General features: G+C 48.1%; 1 protein-coding gene across 46 annotated transcripts in view; it reads right to left on the bottom strand.

The window, feature by feature from the left end:
- The window catches only part of CUX2 (cut like homeobox 2), a 296,127-nt gene that overhangs the window by 86,592 nt on the left and 191,422 nt on the right, over positions 1-18,113 (bottom strand). For 3 of the 46 annotated variants that reach the window (XM_084996018.1, XM_084996020.1, XM_084996031.1), the window contains exons 4-5: positions 6,539-6,609; positions 5,804-5,880 (exon numbers count right to left, since the gene is read on the bottom strand). The exons of 41 other annotated variants lie outside the window; for them this stretch is intronic. The gene's annotated coding sequence lies outside the window, so the exon portion shown is untranslated. The remainder of the gene's footprint in view (positions 1-5,803; positions 5,881-6,538; positions 6,610-18,113) is intronic. 2 more of the 46 variants (XM_084996019.1, XM_084996030.1) reach the window with 1 other exon arrangement.

Genomic DNA, 18,113 nt, shown 5'->3' with positions numbered 1-18,113 from the left:
GATGATTATCGTACACCTATAAATACAATAAAAAAATAAAAAACAAATACAAAAAGAAAAAACATAAAATTACTACCTCTGAAGATGAAATTGCCAATCCCTGGTCTAGGATATTAAGCTGGGTTCAGTTCTACCACACGCTTGCTGTTGTGGCTTTAGGAAGCCACCTAACCTTTCTGAGTCATAGTTTCCTCTTCTGTAAAATGGGGATGATAATAGTAACGATATCAGGCCAGGATTCAGCCAGATAATGAAAGAATGGAGCTGGTTCCATGTCAAAGTGAGCAGATCCTCAATCAGCAGGCTGTTCTCCATTTATCATATCCTGCTAGAACGTTTTTATTCACTGCTTAGAACACCATCTGGCATGTAGTAGAAGCCCAACAAATATCTGTAGTAATGATAAATGACTGTGTCTGTCCCCATCAAGTGAAGAAGATATGGATGGGAGAACATAGTCTTCTTAATACTTTTCAAGATGTCAAGGTCTCCCCACCTTGCACCTTGAAAGAGGAACATCTATAACAAAGACATCTAAGTCCTACTTCACACTATAAGGAGTCAGCTCCTGAGAAGAATTTCCAAAGAGGCTGTGCAGCTGAGTATGCTTAAGCATCAGAAACACTTTGGGGGTGGCAGCTTAACTCTAAGGGGTGATCCCCATGTCACAGAAGTAGCAGACTGATCCACCTGCTCCTCAAGGGCTTGGCCAGAGACTGAAACATGGGTTGGAAGCTCCATGGAGGAGCTGAGCCAATGTGGAAAGTCTTCAACCAGTCTTGGTTGCCATCTTGTCTGGACTGGGAATAATTTCATTGGAGCAGGAATAACTGGTTTGGACTCTCCTTCCACAGAGAATGTGTGGGGTCTTGGTGCAGGCAAATCATGTGGAAGAAGGAAGGAAGATGGCACCAGAGCCTGACTTCAATGAGCCAGAACTGGAAGCAACCCATTCTCAGCATCATGAGTTTCTTGATCTTGACTTCTGTACAAAATATAGACGAATGGGCTGGTTGAGATCTGTATATCCTCGGGGCTTTCTACACCCTGAGACAGATGGCTGTCTACCCTCTCTGTTTGCTACCACCTTTCCAGGAGCAAAATCCCAAACGTCTGCAGGAACCTAGTAGTAACTCTGGTATGTGAGGAGGCCAAGTGAAAGGGTGAGATGAGAGGGAGAGGTGGGACATTGTGAATGGATAACATGGTAAGAAGTTGAATGAGGCTGGAGTTCCCTTCATGGCTCAGTGGTTAACAAACCCAACTAGGATCCATGAGGATGCAGTTCAATCCCTGCCTAGCTCAATGGGTTAAGGATCCGGTGTTGTCGTGAGCTGTGGTGTAGGTCAGAGATGTGGCTCGGATCCCATGTTGCTGTGGCTGTGGTGTAGGCTGGCAGCCGTAGCTCCGATTCGACCCCCAGCCTGGGAACATCCACATGCTGTGGGTACGGCCCTAAAAAGCAAAAAAAAAAAAAAAAAAAAAAAAGAAGTTGAATGAGGCTGATGGCAGGTTGCAAGCCTGTGATCTTTCTTCTTTCTCTGAGATTGGCTCCAGGAGTTGAGATTTGTACTGAGGCATCTTCCTGTACAAGGCAGATGCACCAGGGGCAGACACTGGTCTTGAGCTAGGCCAATGATCTTTGTTGTCCCAACAGATTAAATTTGAGACTGGTTGATTTTGATTTGTCCAGTGATGGTGGGGTATTATGGGGGGGTTGGGCACTTTCCATCTACCATGTGTGAGAAAGCCAGCCCAGAGAGAGGACAGGATGAAGAAGCTATGGAAGCATGCTCCTTGCTTCTGGGCTGTTTTGGTTCCTAGTCCCACCCTCTGGAAGCCCAGCTATGCTTTCTCCAGCCTCTCACATGGTCTCAGGAGAGTTCATGAACTTGGATTCAAATTCTAGCTTCACCACTAGCAGTGGGACCTTGGGCAAGTCACTTCACCTTGGTAAGCCTCCGTTTCCTCAACTGAAAAATGGAAGAAATACCAGAACTTTCCTCACAAGGCTACTATTGAGGATTACATGACACAACTGTACATCTGGCATACAATATATACCCCATAAATATCACATAGCTAATATTATAATAAATTCTCCTCATATAGGCTAGCTTGGGTGGATTCTTGTGTCTTGTATCCCAAGGCTTTCCCATAAGATGGACTTCCAGCTGCCCATGACACTGACACCTTCCACTTGGAGGCTCAGGGTGGGGTGGGAGTCTCCCTTCTTGCCCCGCCAAGCCCAGAGACAGAACCTAGATGGAGAGAACATGGGCGGAGGTGCTGCGTTGCTCCTGACACCCAGGCAGCTCTGCAGCTGCTGTTCCCCCACCCTACTCATTGCAGAAGCAACAGGCGAGGCAAACAGATGGCTTTTTTCCTCTCCCAAGATGGGAAAAAAAGGAAAGGAGATGAACAGATTTCCACCAGCTAGGAGATCAAAGAGAAATGGCCATTTTTGCTGATAAACTTCGCTCATACTGTCCCTGAGTCCGGGCACGCGATCATCCTGGGGTGGGACCGGGATAGGTCCAGCTTGCTATAGCCTATCGATGTATCATTAATTTCTTTGTGTTTCCCATTCCGGCGTACACCAGACTCAAGGTGAGAGAACGCAACTGGGCTGCGACTTCTCAGATTGATAGATTGCGTTTCTGTGCTGGGTCCGTTTCATGCTTGGTGACTTTGCAGCAAAGCAATTATCACTGTGGAATGCATAATGGCCTAATTAATAACTAATGTCAGGTTGGCCTCTGAGCCATGATTATACCTTAGCAAGCCAACTTTTTTTTTCTTTTAAACATTCCGAGAGAAAAATATTATTATAATTGACTGGTTAAATTGTCAAAGTGTCCCTACCCCGTGGACACAGAGTGTAGTAGGAAGCACGCAAAGCCTAGAAGAAAGAGAGTGTTCTGTTGCCAACTGGCTGTGTGGCCTTGCTCAGCATCTCAGTATCCCTGGCACTTGAACATTTATCTGCACCTGCAAGCAGAGCCACCTTTCTCAAACGGAGTGGGATTCCTGGAACCTAGGGCAATGCAGCCCTTGTTCACTACTGTATCCCCAGGGCCTGGTAGACAGTGGGCGCTTAAGAAATAATGTAGGCCAATATTACTTTGTGTCAACATTCATTTATTTAGCAGCTATTGTGTGTCAGGCACCAAGTGGGGCCTAGGAACTTAACAGTATACAAAGTTCTCCTTCCTTCCTTTGGATAGGTGGGAGGAACAAGTATCATTTGAATAATTAGGAAAATAAACATATAATTACAAACTATGCTATGACCTTACGTAACAAGGAAGCTTGATTAAATTGCGGGGGGCACAAACTTTTTCTAGAGGAAGTAACATTTGAACAGTGATCTGAAAGATGTGTAGGCATTAGGCCAGTGGTTCTCAGAGGGACACTGTCTGGTAACATTTTTGGCTGTCCCACCAAGGAGAGAGGTGCACCTGGCATCTAGGGGCACAGGCTGGGAGTACAACTGAACACCATATAATGCACAGAACAGCCCCCAACAGCAGAGAATTATCCAGGCCAACATGTCAATGGTGCCAAGACTGAGAACTTCTATGTTAAGTGGACAAAACAGGTGGGGAGAGAGCCTCAAACAGAGGGAAGAGCAGGTGCAAAGGCCCTTAGGTGGAGAGAGCATGCTTCCAAAGAAGAGCACAAAGGATGTAAAGAAAGAAGGGGAACAAGGTGGGAGATAGGCTGGGGCTTGAAGGCAGAGGGCCTTGTAGGTGGTGGTCAGGGGTCTGGGTTTTACTCCAGGTACTGTTGCAAGTTATTGGAGGGTTATACAAGGAAGCCAAGCCATGTACTGTTTTCTGAAGAGCTCACCCAGGCTGCTGGTAGACAGTGCTGGGTAAACTAATCTGGAAAACAGGAGGGCTAGACTCTGTGATGCCTGAGTCATCACAGGTAAAGATATCAACAGCCTATCCCACCTGCTAAGAGTATGCTTCAGAGGGCATGGCAGAGCAGCCCCTAATCCAGGAGGCACAGGTGTGAGGATAGGGACCTAGAGGATCTCTATTTGGGTAGAAGGTTGAAAGACAAGCAGGGATTTGCCAGGGGGCTTATGGAGGAAAAGAATTCTAAGAGAAGGGAACAGCAATTGTGCAAAGGCTCAGGAGGCCAGTACAACAGCTCTCTGTCCAGGATAAACTGGGGTCAAGCTGCCAGGAGATGGGGAGGGACACAATGCCCCCTTTTCATGGGAGATGCTAGAAAGGTTTTTGCTGCATTGGGGAGGCAATGTTTTTTTTTTTTTAACAATTATTTCTGCAAATGTTAGAGAAAAGTAAAGCAGAGTGATTAAAAAAGTCATTTTATAATTTGAAGCTACTAGTTAAGTGGCAGGTACAGAATTTGAATCCAGATCTCAAACAATTATGCCAAACATTAAAAAAATAAAATCTGGGTGTTTCTCTTGAACCAGTGCCAACCAGGCCATGACCTCTGGTCCTTTACCTCTTTAAGACCCTCTCTCACTCCTTGTCTCATCCCAGAGCATGGGGTTCAGAGGTGGACCTGGCACCCTGGAGCCCAAGCAGACTTCGCCTCCCATGCAGGTCTGATCTGTGTAAACTGAAGCTCCTGGGCTACTCACCCCACCTCCTAGCTGTCTGACCTCCGTGCCTCAGTTTGCTTATTTCTACGATATGCAGAATAACTCCTATCTCAGTGGGTTGCGGCAATGATTTTATTGCCTTATTTTTTCTTTTTTTGGCTGCCCTGTGGCATATGAGAGTTACCAGGCCAGGGATTGAACCTGCATCTTAGTGTTCCAGAGACGCCGCCAATCCCGTTGTGCCACAGCAGGAACTCTGCAGCAATGATTTTAAAAGTCAGTAGTGTAGAGAGCTTAGGAGAATGTGTGGCATACACTGAGCACACAGGAGAGTTTGGCTGCTGCTGCGGGTACAGATGTTGTTACTAGTAATAGTATTTTCACAGTCTGCAGGGTATCTGAGGAAGCTGCTGGTTTAGCATCAGTCCTTTTTAAACCCAGTTTTTGGTCTAACTCAACAGGAAAAAAGACAGTGATAATAAGGACCATTTCTTGAGCACCTACTATGTGCCAGGCATAATCACATGAAATCCTTCAACACTCCCTTAGGGAGGGAAATATTATCCTCATTTTCTTTTTTTTTTTCGTCCCTTTTGGTTTTTTTTAAGGGCTGCACCCACGATGGAGGTTCCCAGGCTAGGGGTCTAATTGGAGCTGTGGCCTCTGGTGTATGCCAGAGCCACAGCAACGGCAGATCTGAGTCACGTCTTCGACCTACACCACAGCTCACAGCAACACCGGATCCTTAACCCGCTGAGCGAGGCCAAGGATCGAACCCGGGTTCTCATGGATGCTAGTCAGATTTGTTTCCGCTGAGCCACAATGGGAACTCCCTATCCCCATTTTACAGATGGAAGAGATGAGGCTCAGGGAGAGCATGTAACCTGCCCAAAGTCACAAAGCAGGTAATAGGCAGAGCTGGGGTTGAGCCAAGGCCTCTCTGGCACCCAGAGGCTGGGTATCCAAACCAACTAGACTTCCTGAAACCAATTCTGCCTCCGCCTCTTCTGCTAATGGTGTCATGCCCCAGTGACCCCTGGTGCCTGCCCCCAGACCTTCTATTTCCGCCTGCCATGTCAAGGCCAGGCCCCTCACTTTCAAACTCTTTCACATCAGTCCTCTCTTTTCCTCTTCTCTGCCTCTGCCTCAGGCCAGGACACCATTATTGCTACACGTTTCAAGTGCTCCACATTATGACTTCAGAGCCAACCCACTCACCTCCAGAGGGGTCTTTCCAGAAAAGCCTTCTGGTCATGCTGTCCTCATACAACAAAAGAGACTCCATGGCGCCTCACCTACCCACAAGACAAAATGCAGATTTAACTCGGCATTCAGGGTCCCTGTCTTGCACATATGTGTTAACTAGCCTCTTCCTCTCCCCCACCTCCCTACATATAGCTCCAGATAAGTGGCACCATTCACCAAAAGGCCACTGGGGAATTCATTTAAAGCCTTCTGTGTGTTATGCACTGAGCTAATCACTCCACACATAACCACCTCATTTAATCCATACAAGAGGCATATACTAGGTACCATTTAATTGATGAGGAAACAGAATCAGACAGAGCGGAAATGATTTGCCTAAGATCACCCAGCCAGTGGTCACACTGGGGCTTGAACCCAGGTCTGCGGACGCCAAGGCTTACCACTACCTTTCATTCTCTGTGTTCCATCCTGCCCAAGTCTTCCTAATCTGAGCTGAGACTTTACCTCCTCCAGGAAGTCTTCCCCGATTGTCTACCTTCAGAGTAATCACTTTCTCCTTGGCATACCTGGGGCATTCTGTGCTAACTTCATATTTGCTTTTTCACTTAGTTGACAGAGGGTGTGGCTTCCAATGGGTGGCTTGGCCTTTTTGGCAGAGCTCATTTCTTCCCTTAGCCAGCCCAGCATGAGAAGGACACTGAGTAGGAGCTTTATAACACCCACCAAATTGTTAAAATCTTTCCTTACCCTTGCTTTGCTGCTCCTTAGACTTGACAAGTCCCTTGAAATTCATTTCCTGTTCTTTTGTCCAAAATGTACTAATCAAAAAAAAAAAAAAAAAAAAAAAGAGTTCCTGTTGTGGCTCAGAGGTAATGAACCCTACTAGTATCCATGAGGATGCAGGTTCTATCCCTGGCTCCGCTCAGTGGGTCAGGGATCCGGCAATACTGTGAGCTATGGTGTAGATCGCAGTCATGGCTCGGATCCCACATTGCTGTGGCTGTGGTGTAGGCCAGCAGCTGCAGCTCTGATTTGACCCTTAGTCTGGGAACTTCCATATGTCGTGGGTGCAGCTGTAAAAGGCAAAAAAAATAGCAACTTTTTTTTTTGGCTGTGCCTGTGGCTTGTGGAAGTTCTCAGGTCAGGGACGGAACTGGTACCACAGCAGCAACCCAAGCTGCTACACCAACAACGCTGGATCCTTAACTTGCTATGCCACAAGGGATCTCTCGGAATGTACTAATCTTACCATTTTCTAGGATCCATCCCATTGCCCAATAACTAATGGGGTAGTTACTCCATCCAGCAGGGAGTCCACAGTGCAGAAGATGGGGTTATGTGCTCACCTAGTCCTATTTCTTTTCCCCCTCTCCTCTTTGGCACACACGTTAGACTATATTTCCAGCCTCCCTTGAAATTGCACATGACCTTAAAATTGAGTTCTTGACAAGGGGATGTGGTGGAAACGATGTGGCCACTTCAAGGGCTGGCTATTGAGAATCTTCCCCATGTACCGACTAAGTGAAGGGGAATCTGGGATGCAGTGAAAGGCAGAGCCAGGAGACAGGAGAGGCCTGGATCCCTGAATGGCTGGTGGAGCAGAGCTCCCTTCCTTCATCGCCCAGTGCTAGACTGTGATGTGACTGAGAAAAAAACTCCCGCTGTGTTTGATGCTGTTGCTACAGAAATGAGCCACTATGACTAGTGCAGACACACTGGGTTCAAATCCCAGCTCTTCTCCTTCTCAGCTATGTGATCTCGGTGGCTCAGGCCCTCTCAGTTTCACTTTCTCCTGAGGATTCTCTAGAATATCCCATAACATCCTTTATGTCAGACAATCAGTCCTGAGTGTGGTACCTGTAGGTGTTCAAAAAATAAGCACCTCCCAGCCCCTGACCCCAGCTCTGTCTCAGTCCCTGAGTTTTAGGGCAAGGCCTCTGCCTGCTTCTGGGACACAGGATTTGGCTGATCTTAATCTTCACTGGTCTTCACTAATATCTGGCTTTATATATTTTAATTAAGGTTATTATTTTGTGCTTGTGCTGAGAATAATTTTATTAGAGGGCAGGAGTTTATAAACTTCAGGGAGGAAATAAATAAAAGAGATTTTGTCTGTTACAGTGTGAGCTCAAGGCCAGGAGGGAGGTGGGTGGAGAGAACTTAGGAGGTGGCTTTTGAGGGTGGGGAGGCAATGGGGGCCAGTGTGCCAGGGTGAGCCTGGATGAATGGGATGCTGTGCTTGGTAGAGTAGCTGGGGTGTGTGTGTGTGTGTGTGTGTGCGTGCATGTGTGTGTTTGGGGGGAGGGGGCAGATGGAGGCCCAGCAACAGGTAAGGGCCTAAGGACTCTGGCCACCTCTCCCAGGATTGTAGCCCTGCAAATTCTTATTTCCTTGCTCCTGCAGGGCATTTGCACATGCTACTTCTTTTACCTGGCATGTCATTCCCGCTCTTCCTATGGCTAGAATATTCCTATTCTTGCTTTAATTCATGGTCATTTCCTCCTGGAAGTCCTCCCTGCCATCCCATGATGTTCTCTTAGTCCCATGGAACTCCGTGTCACAGCTGAAGCTACAGATGGTAATTACACACTTACTTGCTGTGCGAGAGTCTGAATTACATCTGTCTTTCCCCAGAAGGTCAACTCTGGAAGGGAATGGACTTTATTTGCTCTGGTGCCTAGAACTGTGCCTGGCACACAGAAGGTGCTTTGTAAATATTAGCTGAATGAATGAATAATAAATGATTCAATATCTCCCACTCCCTGTACACCTAAAAGCAGGAGTCAGCCAACTATTTCGGTAAAGGGCCAAATAATAAATGTTTTTGGCTTCACAGGCCATACAGGTTCTGTTGCAACTACTCAACTCTGCTGCTGTGATGGAAGAGTAGCCGTGGATAATACACAAAAGAACAGGCATGGCTGTGTTTCAATAAAATGTTATAAAAACAGGCTTTGGCCCAAGGACCATAGTTTGCTGGTTGCTGTCCTAAGCCTGCCATTTGTACCTCTGTTCTCACCTGTACTTCTGGTGGTGTGCTGGGGCTGACCTGCAGCAGTCTGCAAAAGCTGACTGTTGAATTTTCAGGAGTTTTGCAAGCTGGTTGTTAAACACGGCCACCACCAAAATTAACTCATATAAACTTATAATCAATACATTATATTAAAAATCATATAGTTATAACATGGTATTACAACATGGATGAACCTCAAGGACACTCTCTTGAGTGAAGTAAGCCAGTCACAAAAAGACAAATACTGTACAATTCCACTTACATGAAGTACCTGGAGTAGTCAAATTCAGAGAGAATGGAGAGTTGTGGTTGCCAGGGTCAGGGAATGGAGAGTTGTTTAGTTTATTTTTATTTATTTGTCTTTTTGCCATTTCTTGGGCCTCTTCCACGGCATATGGAGGTTCCCGGGCTAGGGGTCGAATTGGAGCTGTAGCCGCCAGCCTGCGCCACAGCCACAGCAACAGGGGAACCGAGCCGTGTCTGCGACCCACACCACAGCTCGTGGCAATGCCAGATCCTTAACCCGCTGAGCAAGGCCAGGGATTGAACCCGCAACCTCGTGGTTCCTAGTCAGATTCGTTAACCACTGAGCCACGACAAGAACTCCTGGAGAGTTATTGTTTAAAGGGAACAGAGTTTCACTTTGGAAAGATAAAAAAAAGTTTTGGAGATGGATGGTGGTGACGGTTGCACAAGTGATGCCACTGAACTGCACAGTTAGAGGCGGGTAAGGTGGTAAATATTATGCTATGTGTCATACCACAAAAAACCTAAAAAAAAAAAAAAAAAGGAAAGGCATATTCAGTACTTATCACTTCCTAATTATTTGGCAATACATTGCTACTCCTGGTGCTTTGAGATTACGCACAGCTATTGTGCCTGTGTGGTGGAAAAGCTAACATAAGATGCGACCGCACATGTCTTCCCAACTCCACCCCTGGCAGCTTGAAATTGGCCATGGTGGGAGCGCTGCTGACACCACGGAAATCAGGGCTCCCCAGACAGCCCATTGCTCCTCATTTACTAGCATACCGCTGGTTATTTCCATGTGTCTGTCTCCTCCACTAGATGGTGAGCTCCTAGAGCAGAGCATCTCAAACATGAGAAGCACCAGCAGAAGCTTTTAGAATCCTAATGCCCAAGGCTCATGCCAGACCAAGAACGCCTGCTACTCTGGGGCGCGAGTTGGGTCTCAGTAGTTTTTAGAACCCTCAGGAGATTCCACGGGGCAGCCAGGGCCCTCAGGTTGAGTGTCTCAAACTTTAATGTATACACGAATTACCAAATTACTAGGGGACCTCTTTTTAAAAAGCTGAAGTATAGTTGATTTACCCGGGACCGTGTTAAACTGCATATTGCAGTCCAGGAGATCTGGAGGATGGGGTGAGGAGCCAAAGAGACTGCATTTCTACCAAGCTTCCAGGGGATGTGGATGCTGCTGGCTCACGGACTGTGCTCTGAATAGCAAAGCAGAAGAGGAAGGCTGGGTGATCAAGTGGGCTTCTCATGCCCATCCACAGGGATAAACAAGGTGGGCATTGCAAGAACCCATTTTACAGAACAAGAGACTGAGGCTGGAGGGGAAGTGACCTGCCTAAAGTTGTGCAGCTATGGAACAGTGGTGGGGCTTGGACCTGGTTTTCTGAGACACCAAATCTAGCATCTTTGGCTTCCTTCTCTAGCCGCTTGATTGGGACCACTCTGGGTAAAGGGATTACATGGATCTGAAATAGCCTCAGGCCCTTTCTTCTTCCGGCTGTGTGACCCTCTCTGAGCCTCATTCCTGCTGATAAGGAAGGTTTGTGATATTGGATGCCTGAGAGCCTCTTAAGGGGCCCACCTCATAGAGGAAGCCCAAGACCTGGAAGGTTCTTTCTCTGGTACCTAAACTTGGGGATGGCCCGCCAGAGCTCCCCGATTCCCTGGGCAACAGCCGCAGGGGGTCATGCAGTCCAGCCCTCTGCCTCAGAGCTAGGTCAAAGGGAGGGCAAACGCCTCAGCAGCATATCCATAATTAGTTAATGCACTGCGGGATGATTTCAGAACCATAATCATTGCGATAATCAAGATAATCATAGCCTCTGACTCTGATTTCTTTACATCAGGCATTATTTTAAGCCTTTACATCTTTACCTCACTTGCTTCTCACACTCACCTTATAAAGAAGGGGCTATTATGAGTCCCATTTTACAGATGAAGAAATCAAGGCACACAGAGAGAACTTGCCCCAGGTCACACAATTAGTAAGTAGCAGAGCAGGGATGTGAACCCAGGCAGTCCAGCTCTAGAACTGGCTCCTAACCACTGCACTGAACTGTCCTTCAAATAATTGATGTGCATGTTGCAAACACGGATGTCTCTCACTGTACTCAGCACCCCAGGCACTGGGCCCTGACGGTCTCGTTCCCTGCTGTATCCCCAGAGCCCCACACGGAATCTGCACATAGCAGAGGCTTTAGAAATAGTTTCTGAATAAGGGAATGGGTGGGCTGGTTGAATCTCTTCCATCCCACATCCTGGCCACGTGAAACTCCATCATAACTGCGACTGTCGTTGGCACCGAGGGGTGTGTGGCCGGCTGTCTCTCTCATTAGGCTGTGAGTGCCATGAGGACAGAAACAGTATATGGAGCTGCTGGAACCTGGTACTCACCCTGGTATACAGCAGGTACCACATAAATGTCTGCTGCTGAGAGTGAAGGTCTCAGTGGAACTGGAAGGGAAGTGGGAGTGTGCATGTGGATTCCAGGGTTCCTGGCTGGAGGGCAAGGGGCAACAACACTAAATCATGATCCTAAGGCTCCGTTTCTAGAAGGCTTATGCCTAATCAAGCTCTTTACCTGCATGAATCCTCCCAGCCTCCCTCCATGGGAGGGGCTGTTACCATTCCCGTTTCGCAGCTGGGGAAACCAAGGTTCACGGAGAACCCTGGCAAAGGACAGAGCTGGGATTGGAACCCAAGTCTGTGTGGCTCCAGGCTTATGTCATTTCCACGCCACCCCAAGGGAGCTGGATGAATAAGGTGTGCTCCCCCCTCACGCTTGGTGCTTAGCACACAGTGGTGCTCATGCACCCAGACCTGCTTGGCACACAGCAGGTGCTCAAGAAACAGCTGCTGCATGGATGCACGGATGCCTGTGAGAATGGCTCCTTGTCCCATGCTGGTGTCCTGGCTCTCGCAGTATCGTCTGCTTTGCTCGCCCTCAGGCAGACGCCAGTGCTGAGAGACACTCAGCTGACAGTGGCACGAGATGGATGCGCGCCCAGCGGCCTCGTCTCCCCACCGACGGGCCCCGCATGGCCTTCCATAATGCAGTCCATTAAAAGGCTTGTAAATTTTCATACACGAAAGCCTACCATGGCATCAGCATAGACTAATTGTTGTTAAATGTGCGGGAATGTTACCGCCATGCCGCCGGAGCGATCATTCTTCCCAGCGCGGCCCAGACGCCGGCCCATTCCTCTGCAGGCGGGAAGCTTACAACGTGCGCACAAGGCCAAAAAGCAATTCGTGTCAAAAAGATCAATAATATAAAAATAAAGCACGAGAATTCTAGTTAAAGGGAATGTCATATAAATATGTGGTTCACGTTCATGATTCCAAGATTAAAAAAATCAATCAATATCGTTCTTTAGATGATGTTATTTCTAATGAGAAATACCCGGAACAACTGCAAATAACTGCTTAACTGGGGGGAAAAAGCATTAATAATTTACTTTATAAGGCATATGATACCGAATGAAAGAGGATTGCTGCTAGTTCTTAATTTGGTTGTAATATGGCGTGACAGGTTCAATGATGCTTTGGCGGGTTCTTAATACTAAATTCAGAAGGATGTTCAGCTCCTTATAAGTTTTACCCCAAGCTGGGCAGGGCAAAGCCAGAGGGGCCAGACTGGGTGATGGGAGCCAAGGAGACCATCAAAGTTATTAGGTCATCAAAGAGGAGGGTTTTTGGGAATGTGTACACAAGTGTGCCAACCCGGGACAGTAAGGGTGAACAGAGGTCCTTTTCACTGCATTTTGCAAGTGACACCTTGTTCACTGGGCCCTTGCTATATGCCAAGTCCCAGGCTGGGTATACAGACCTGGGTTTGAATCCCAGTTCTCTGCAGGGGCTGGGCTTCTCTGATGGATTCTCCCTGGAAAAGCTCAGCGCATCTAAAAGGCACAGATCCGGCTGAGGGAGAGGCCTTCCCCTAACCCACCTGCAAGTGTCCAATTCAGGCCCCCAATCTAGAATCTACATTCTCAGCTTCTCCTGTACCTTCCAAGCTCCTTGAGGAGCTCTGTTCAGCCCTCTGAGCTGAGGGCTGCATCTTCCAGCCTCTGATCTGCTGGTGAAGAGCTGTGTGAGCTTAGGGAAGCCGTTTAACCTCTCTGAAACCCAAGTTCTTCACCTGTAAAAAGGGATGATACCAGGGTGCCTCTCTCGCCATGTTGTTGAGAGGTGGTGACGTGTGAGAGGAGCTGCTAAACGCTTGATAAATTGTGCTGGCTGGTGTCCCAGCCTGAAGTGCCACCCACTGCCACATGCTGGGTGCTGAGCCTCATTTACCTAACCTGAGAATGGGTAAGAGCTGAAGCTTCCTCACGGGCTAGTGGGAAGAATAAATGTGATGAGGTGAGTTTTAGCTCATCAGTTAGGACCTTTGACTAATGTTCAAAGAGCACTCACTATGTGCTGGGCTTTCTAAGTATCAATTCATTTGACCCTCTCATCGACCCTGTGAGGCGGGTACTATTATTATCTCCATTTAAAAGCCAAGGAACCTGAGGCCCAGAGAGGTTAAATGACTTGCCCAGGATCACACAGCTAGGAAGTGGATGAGCTACGATGCAATCCTGTGCCAGTCTGGCTCCAAGCCCACGCTTGTTCCCCCTGCTTATCTTTCCTGGTGGGTTCCACTTGTTAGCGAGGCCATTTCTCCCTGGCCTTGCCAGTTGGTCAAGACTGTGCATGTCTCATGTGGCCCCAAGGGAGTCCCTTACAAAGAGATGGTCATGCCAGTGCTGGGAGTGACAGAGAAAGGGCCATTTAGGAATTAAGAGAATTATGACATCAAAGACAGCTGAAAAAGCAAATAATGTTAAAAGGCAAAAAGAAAAAAAAAGATCCTGTAATTAAATTTCAGCTCAAAAAGAAGGGCCAGAGTCCTGCAGACAGATGCAGAACAGGAGGGGAGCACAGGGACCAAATTAGGATGCAGCATGCAGGGCTGGGTGGGAGGCTCGGGGCCGGGAAGGAGGAAGGAGCCTGTCTCAGGTGATCTGAGTGGTGAACCACCCCCCACGCCTCGTGCTCTTCTCAGGCAGCTCAGCTTCAGGAACAGGAACTGACCCCCTGAGGATCTTGTCCTGGGTTAGAAGCCCCTCCCCCACCCACAGCTGCCTGTGAGGGAGAAGCAGGGAGTCCTCAGTGTCTGGGGCTGGGACAGATGGGGACACAGATGATGACTTTAGGTTCTGGGCATTGAGAGTGGCAGAGAGCAGGAGCCTGGGTAGGGGTGTGGGGGTAGGTAGGGGGTGTGAGGGGTATAGTCTCTTCCTGGCAGTCACCTCTGAAAGGCCAGCCCCACCCCCTATGAGAGGGATTAAGAGGCTGAGGGATCCCATTAAAACCTGAGTCAGAGCCAGTCCCTCCTCTGCTCTAAAGCCTCCTATGGCTCCCACCTCAGTCAGAGTCACAGCCAAAGCCTCAAGGCCCTGAATGATCTGATGCTCATCAAGATGATTTATGCTAAGTGGCTTGCCGGGTAAGCAGGGGGGCCTTGCTGTAAAAGATGGGGGTTCCAAGTCTGACCAGGGGTCAGGAGGAACTTCCCCATTCCTAAGGATCTGACATTTGAAAGGAGTTAATTTGGGCGAAGAGATGGTACAGGGGGCCCATTCTAGGCAGAGAGAACAGCAGATTCAACATTTTAAGTGGGAACAGGCCACGCTGTTGGCTGGCTGGGGAGAGAGGCTGGCAGGGGTCAGATGGTGGAGGGGCCCATGGACCTTGGAACTCTGCCCTAAGAGTTTTCTCCAAATCACACCACCCTCCTGGGCCTAAATTCACACCCCCTTGGTTCTCTCCCTGCCTCAGGTACTAAATGGATGTTAGTTCTCTCCCCTGAGCCTCAGTTTCCTCATCTATAAAGTGGGGATAAGGAATAGAACTTCCCCTCGACAGAAATATGAAGAACACACAAAATAATCATTAGAATGAGTCTAGCACATAGTAGATATGCAATAAAAGTCACTTCAGGAGACTTCTCCAGCAAAGGCAGGGCCCCCCTGCAGGGCCAAGCCTGGCTGCTGATTAACTGACAAGAGTGGGCAACTATGAGATGAGTGGGCATCTCAGTGATGTCTAAATCAAGAGGGCACACAACAAGTGCCCTGGCTTCTGCTCTGTCTTCTTGTCCCCTGTTGGTCTGGCCTGTCTGATCAGTCCCCAGGATCCTGGCAGGTGAATGGGGGCAAAAGAAAGAATGTCCAGTTCTCTGCCTACCTGAAAGTGAGAGAGACTCTTTGGTAGACTGTGTTAGACACCTTTGGCTAGGTAGGTGAGGCCTGTGGGGAAGGGTGGGGAATGCCTTAGAACACAGAAGGTCACGAGGTCCCATGTTTCTAACCAAGTGGCACCCCCAAACCCACATGCATCTGTCCAGGCTGTCCATGTGTCCTCACTCCATTTTACAGATGGTACAGTAGAAGGTAACACATTCAACTAAGGATATATAAAACTTGCTGTTTTGTTCTTTTTTTCCTTTGGCTGCACCCACGGCATATGGAAGTTCCTGTGCCAGGGACAGAATCTGAGCTGCAGCTGTGACCTACGCTACAGCGTAGCAACAATGGATCCTTAACCTGCTGAATGAGGCCAGGGATCGAACCCATGTCCTCATGGATACCGGTCAGATTCGTTTCTACTGCGCCACAACGGGAACTCTCAGACCTCATTTTTTCTTTTCTTGCAAATTCCTATTTCAACATTACCTCTCTGCTCCTCCCCTGACAGAACCTCAACTGTATCTCAACTCCCTTTAGCCACTGGGATTTGTCCTGTAGATGCAGCCCAATCCCACTGGAAGAGACAGAAAGGAGAAGAGACCAGAATTCAGAACTGCTGGCATGCCTACCTAGGCCCCTGGAGGGCGATGCCAGGCATGAAATTGAGGTGGCGGCGTGCCATCTGTGTGCCCCAGCTTCTGCCTCAGGAGAGCCCATCACCCTCCCTCTGGAATCAGGAGGGGAGAAAGCTCTGCATAGAGATAGAGACCTAAGAACTTGGTGCCGGGGAAAATGAGAAGGCTGAGATCTGGCGAAGGCTGGAGGAGAGGGGCCAGGAGGTGGAGAAGAAAAGGAAGAAGGTGGAAGAAAAAGGAAAGAGGGGAGAGGGTGAGGAGAGGAGAGTATTAGTGGGGAGGCGGGAGGAAAGAATTGGTGCTCTGTAAATTTGCGTGTTCTGATCACCTCGCGCTGTTTAACCACCCACCCAAAATGCAGTGTTCAAAACAACTTCTCTGTCATGGTCCTGGGGGTTGAGCAGGCTCAGCAGGGTGGTTCTCTCTCGTCATCTCTCAGGTGGTCACAGACACATGGCGACTGGATACCAACATGGGGTTGGATGGTCAGCATGGCTCCCTGACTCGCATCTGGTGCCTTGGTGTTCCTGGCCTGTCTCCCCCACATGGAGTCCCATCCCCCAGGGTTTCTCACAGCAGGCATCTCAGGGTAGTCACATTTGTTACATGAAAGCTGGGCTGGAGGAAGCAGGAGGTGGAACCACAAGACTAGCTGAGGCCTCTGCTTGGTATAGGCATGGGGTCACCTCTGCCATGTCTATTTGTTGAAGTAGAAACAGGCCCAGATTCAAAGGCTGGAGACACAGGCTCCATCTCTCTCTCTCTCTCTCTTTTTTTTTTTTTTTTTTTGCTTTTTAGGGCCGCACCTATAGCATATGAGGTTCCCAGGCTAGGGGTTCGAATCAGAAGTATAGCCACTGGCCTATGCCACAGCTACAGCATTCAGGATCCGAGCTGTGTCTAAAACCTACACCACAGCTCATGGCAAAGCCAGATCCTTAACCCACTGAACGAGGACAGGGATCAAACCCATAACCTCACAGTTACTAGTCGGGTTTGTTTCCACTGTGTCACAACGGGAACTCCGTCTTCATCTCTTGATGGGGGAAGGCAGATGTGCAGCCATTGTACGGACGGTGTGAATATGTAAAGTCCAGCAAACAAGTGGAATCTCTGGGAAGGACATGACTCTTGGATGTCATTTCAATCACATGCACTGAACTCCTAGATACACCATACAAGTATTTGTTGAGTGGACCTGCAAGGCACCAAGTAGAAGGGTGGCCCTTCCAGTTATGGCAAAACACTTGCCTTCCCTTATACCAAGAAGAGAAGTCAGGTTGTGACCCTCACTGGACCAAGTATTTAGTACACTGCCTCATATGTAGCAGGTACTCATAAATGTTTGTTGAGTGAATAAATGATTGCATGGACTCAACTAATGATCTGATACACCTCTTGGTAAGTGGCATCTTGGCGCCCTCACTAAGCTCCTAAAAGGTGAGCCCATCACATGATCTCCCTCTGACCCTGAGAGGACAGAGGGAACATTCTCAGCAACCAAACACACCCACCATAATGAGAAAAGTGACTTGTTAGCCACTCAACAGAGAAGCTCACTGAACCTCATGCAATCTGATCAGTGGGCCCTATTTACAAATGAGAACAGTAGCTCAGAGACATGAAATCACTTGCCAAAGTCACATAAGCAGTGTTAGGGTGGGACTTAGACCCTGGATGTCTGAACACCACACTCTCCTGCCTCCCCTGGGGGTCACAGGCCATGTCAGCCTCCTTGGTCCCCATCCTGCTGTGTTTCAATCAGGCCCAGGTGAACGTGTCTGTTCCAACTCAATGGAAAGGGTTTTCCACCATGCAGCCCACATATCCTTCATGTTAGAAGGAAGCAGGGAAAAAAAAAATTTCCCATCAGTGGCCTTGTTATCTTCTGGCTGGGCCACAGCACACACTCCTTAGAAAAGTTTCACCTCTGATTTAGCATAACAAAACTTTTAATTTAGATGTTTTCATCTCTCTCTCCAAGTAAAAATAAGTTTAAAATAATGACTGTAATAAATGAAGGTAATTAATTGTAGTTTGTTCCTTTACTGTCTAGTCAGCTTAATTTTACCTTTTCAACTAATAATGAGAAAATAATTTTTGTGCTCGGAGGGTTAATGATATGTAACTGCGAGAACTGCTAATTGCATGTTGCAATCCATCCATCAACAACCCCA

This window comes from Sus scrofa, chromosome 14, assembly GCF_054392235.1.
Source record: "Sus scrofa isolate SSC_HxYL_T2T_F1_AM1 chromosome 14, Sscrofa_HxYL_maternal_Yorkshire_Landrace_v2.0, whole genome shotgun sequence".
Classification (NCBI taxonomy): Eukaryota; Metazoa; Chordata; class Mammalia; order Artiodactyla; family Suidae; genus Sus; species Sus scrofa.
This window is presented reverse-complemented; position numbering and strand designations above follow the sequence as displayed.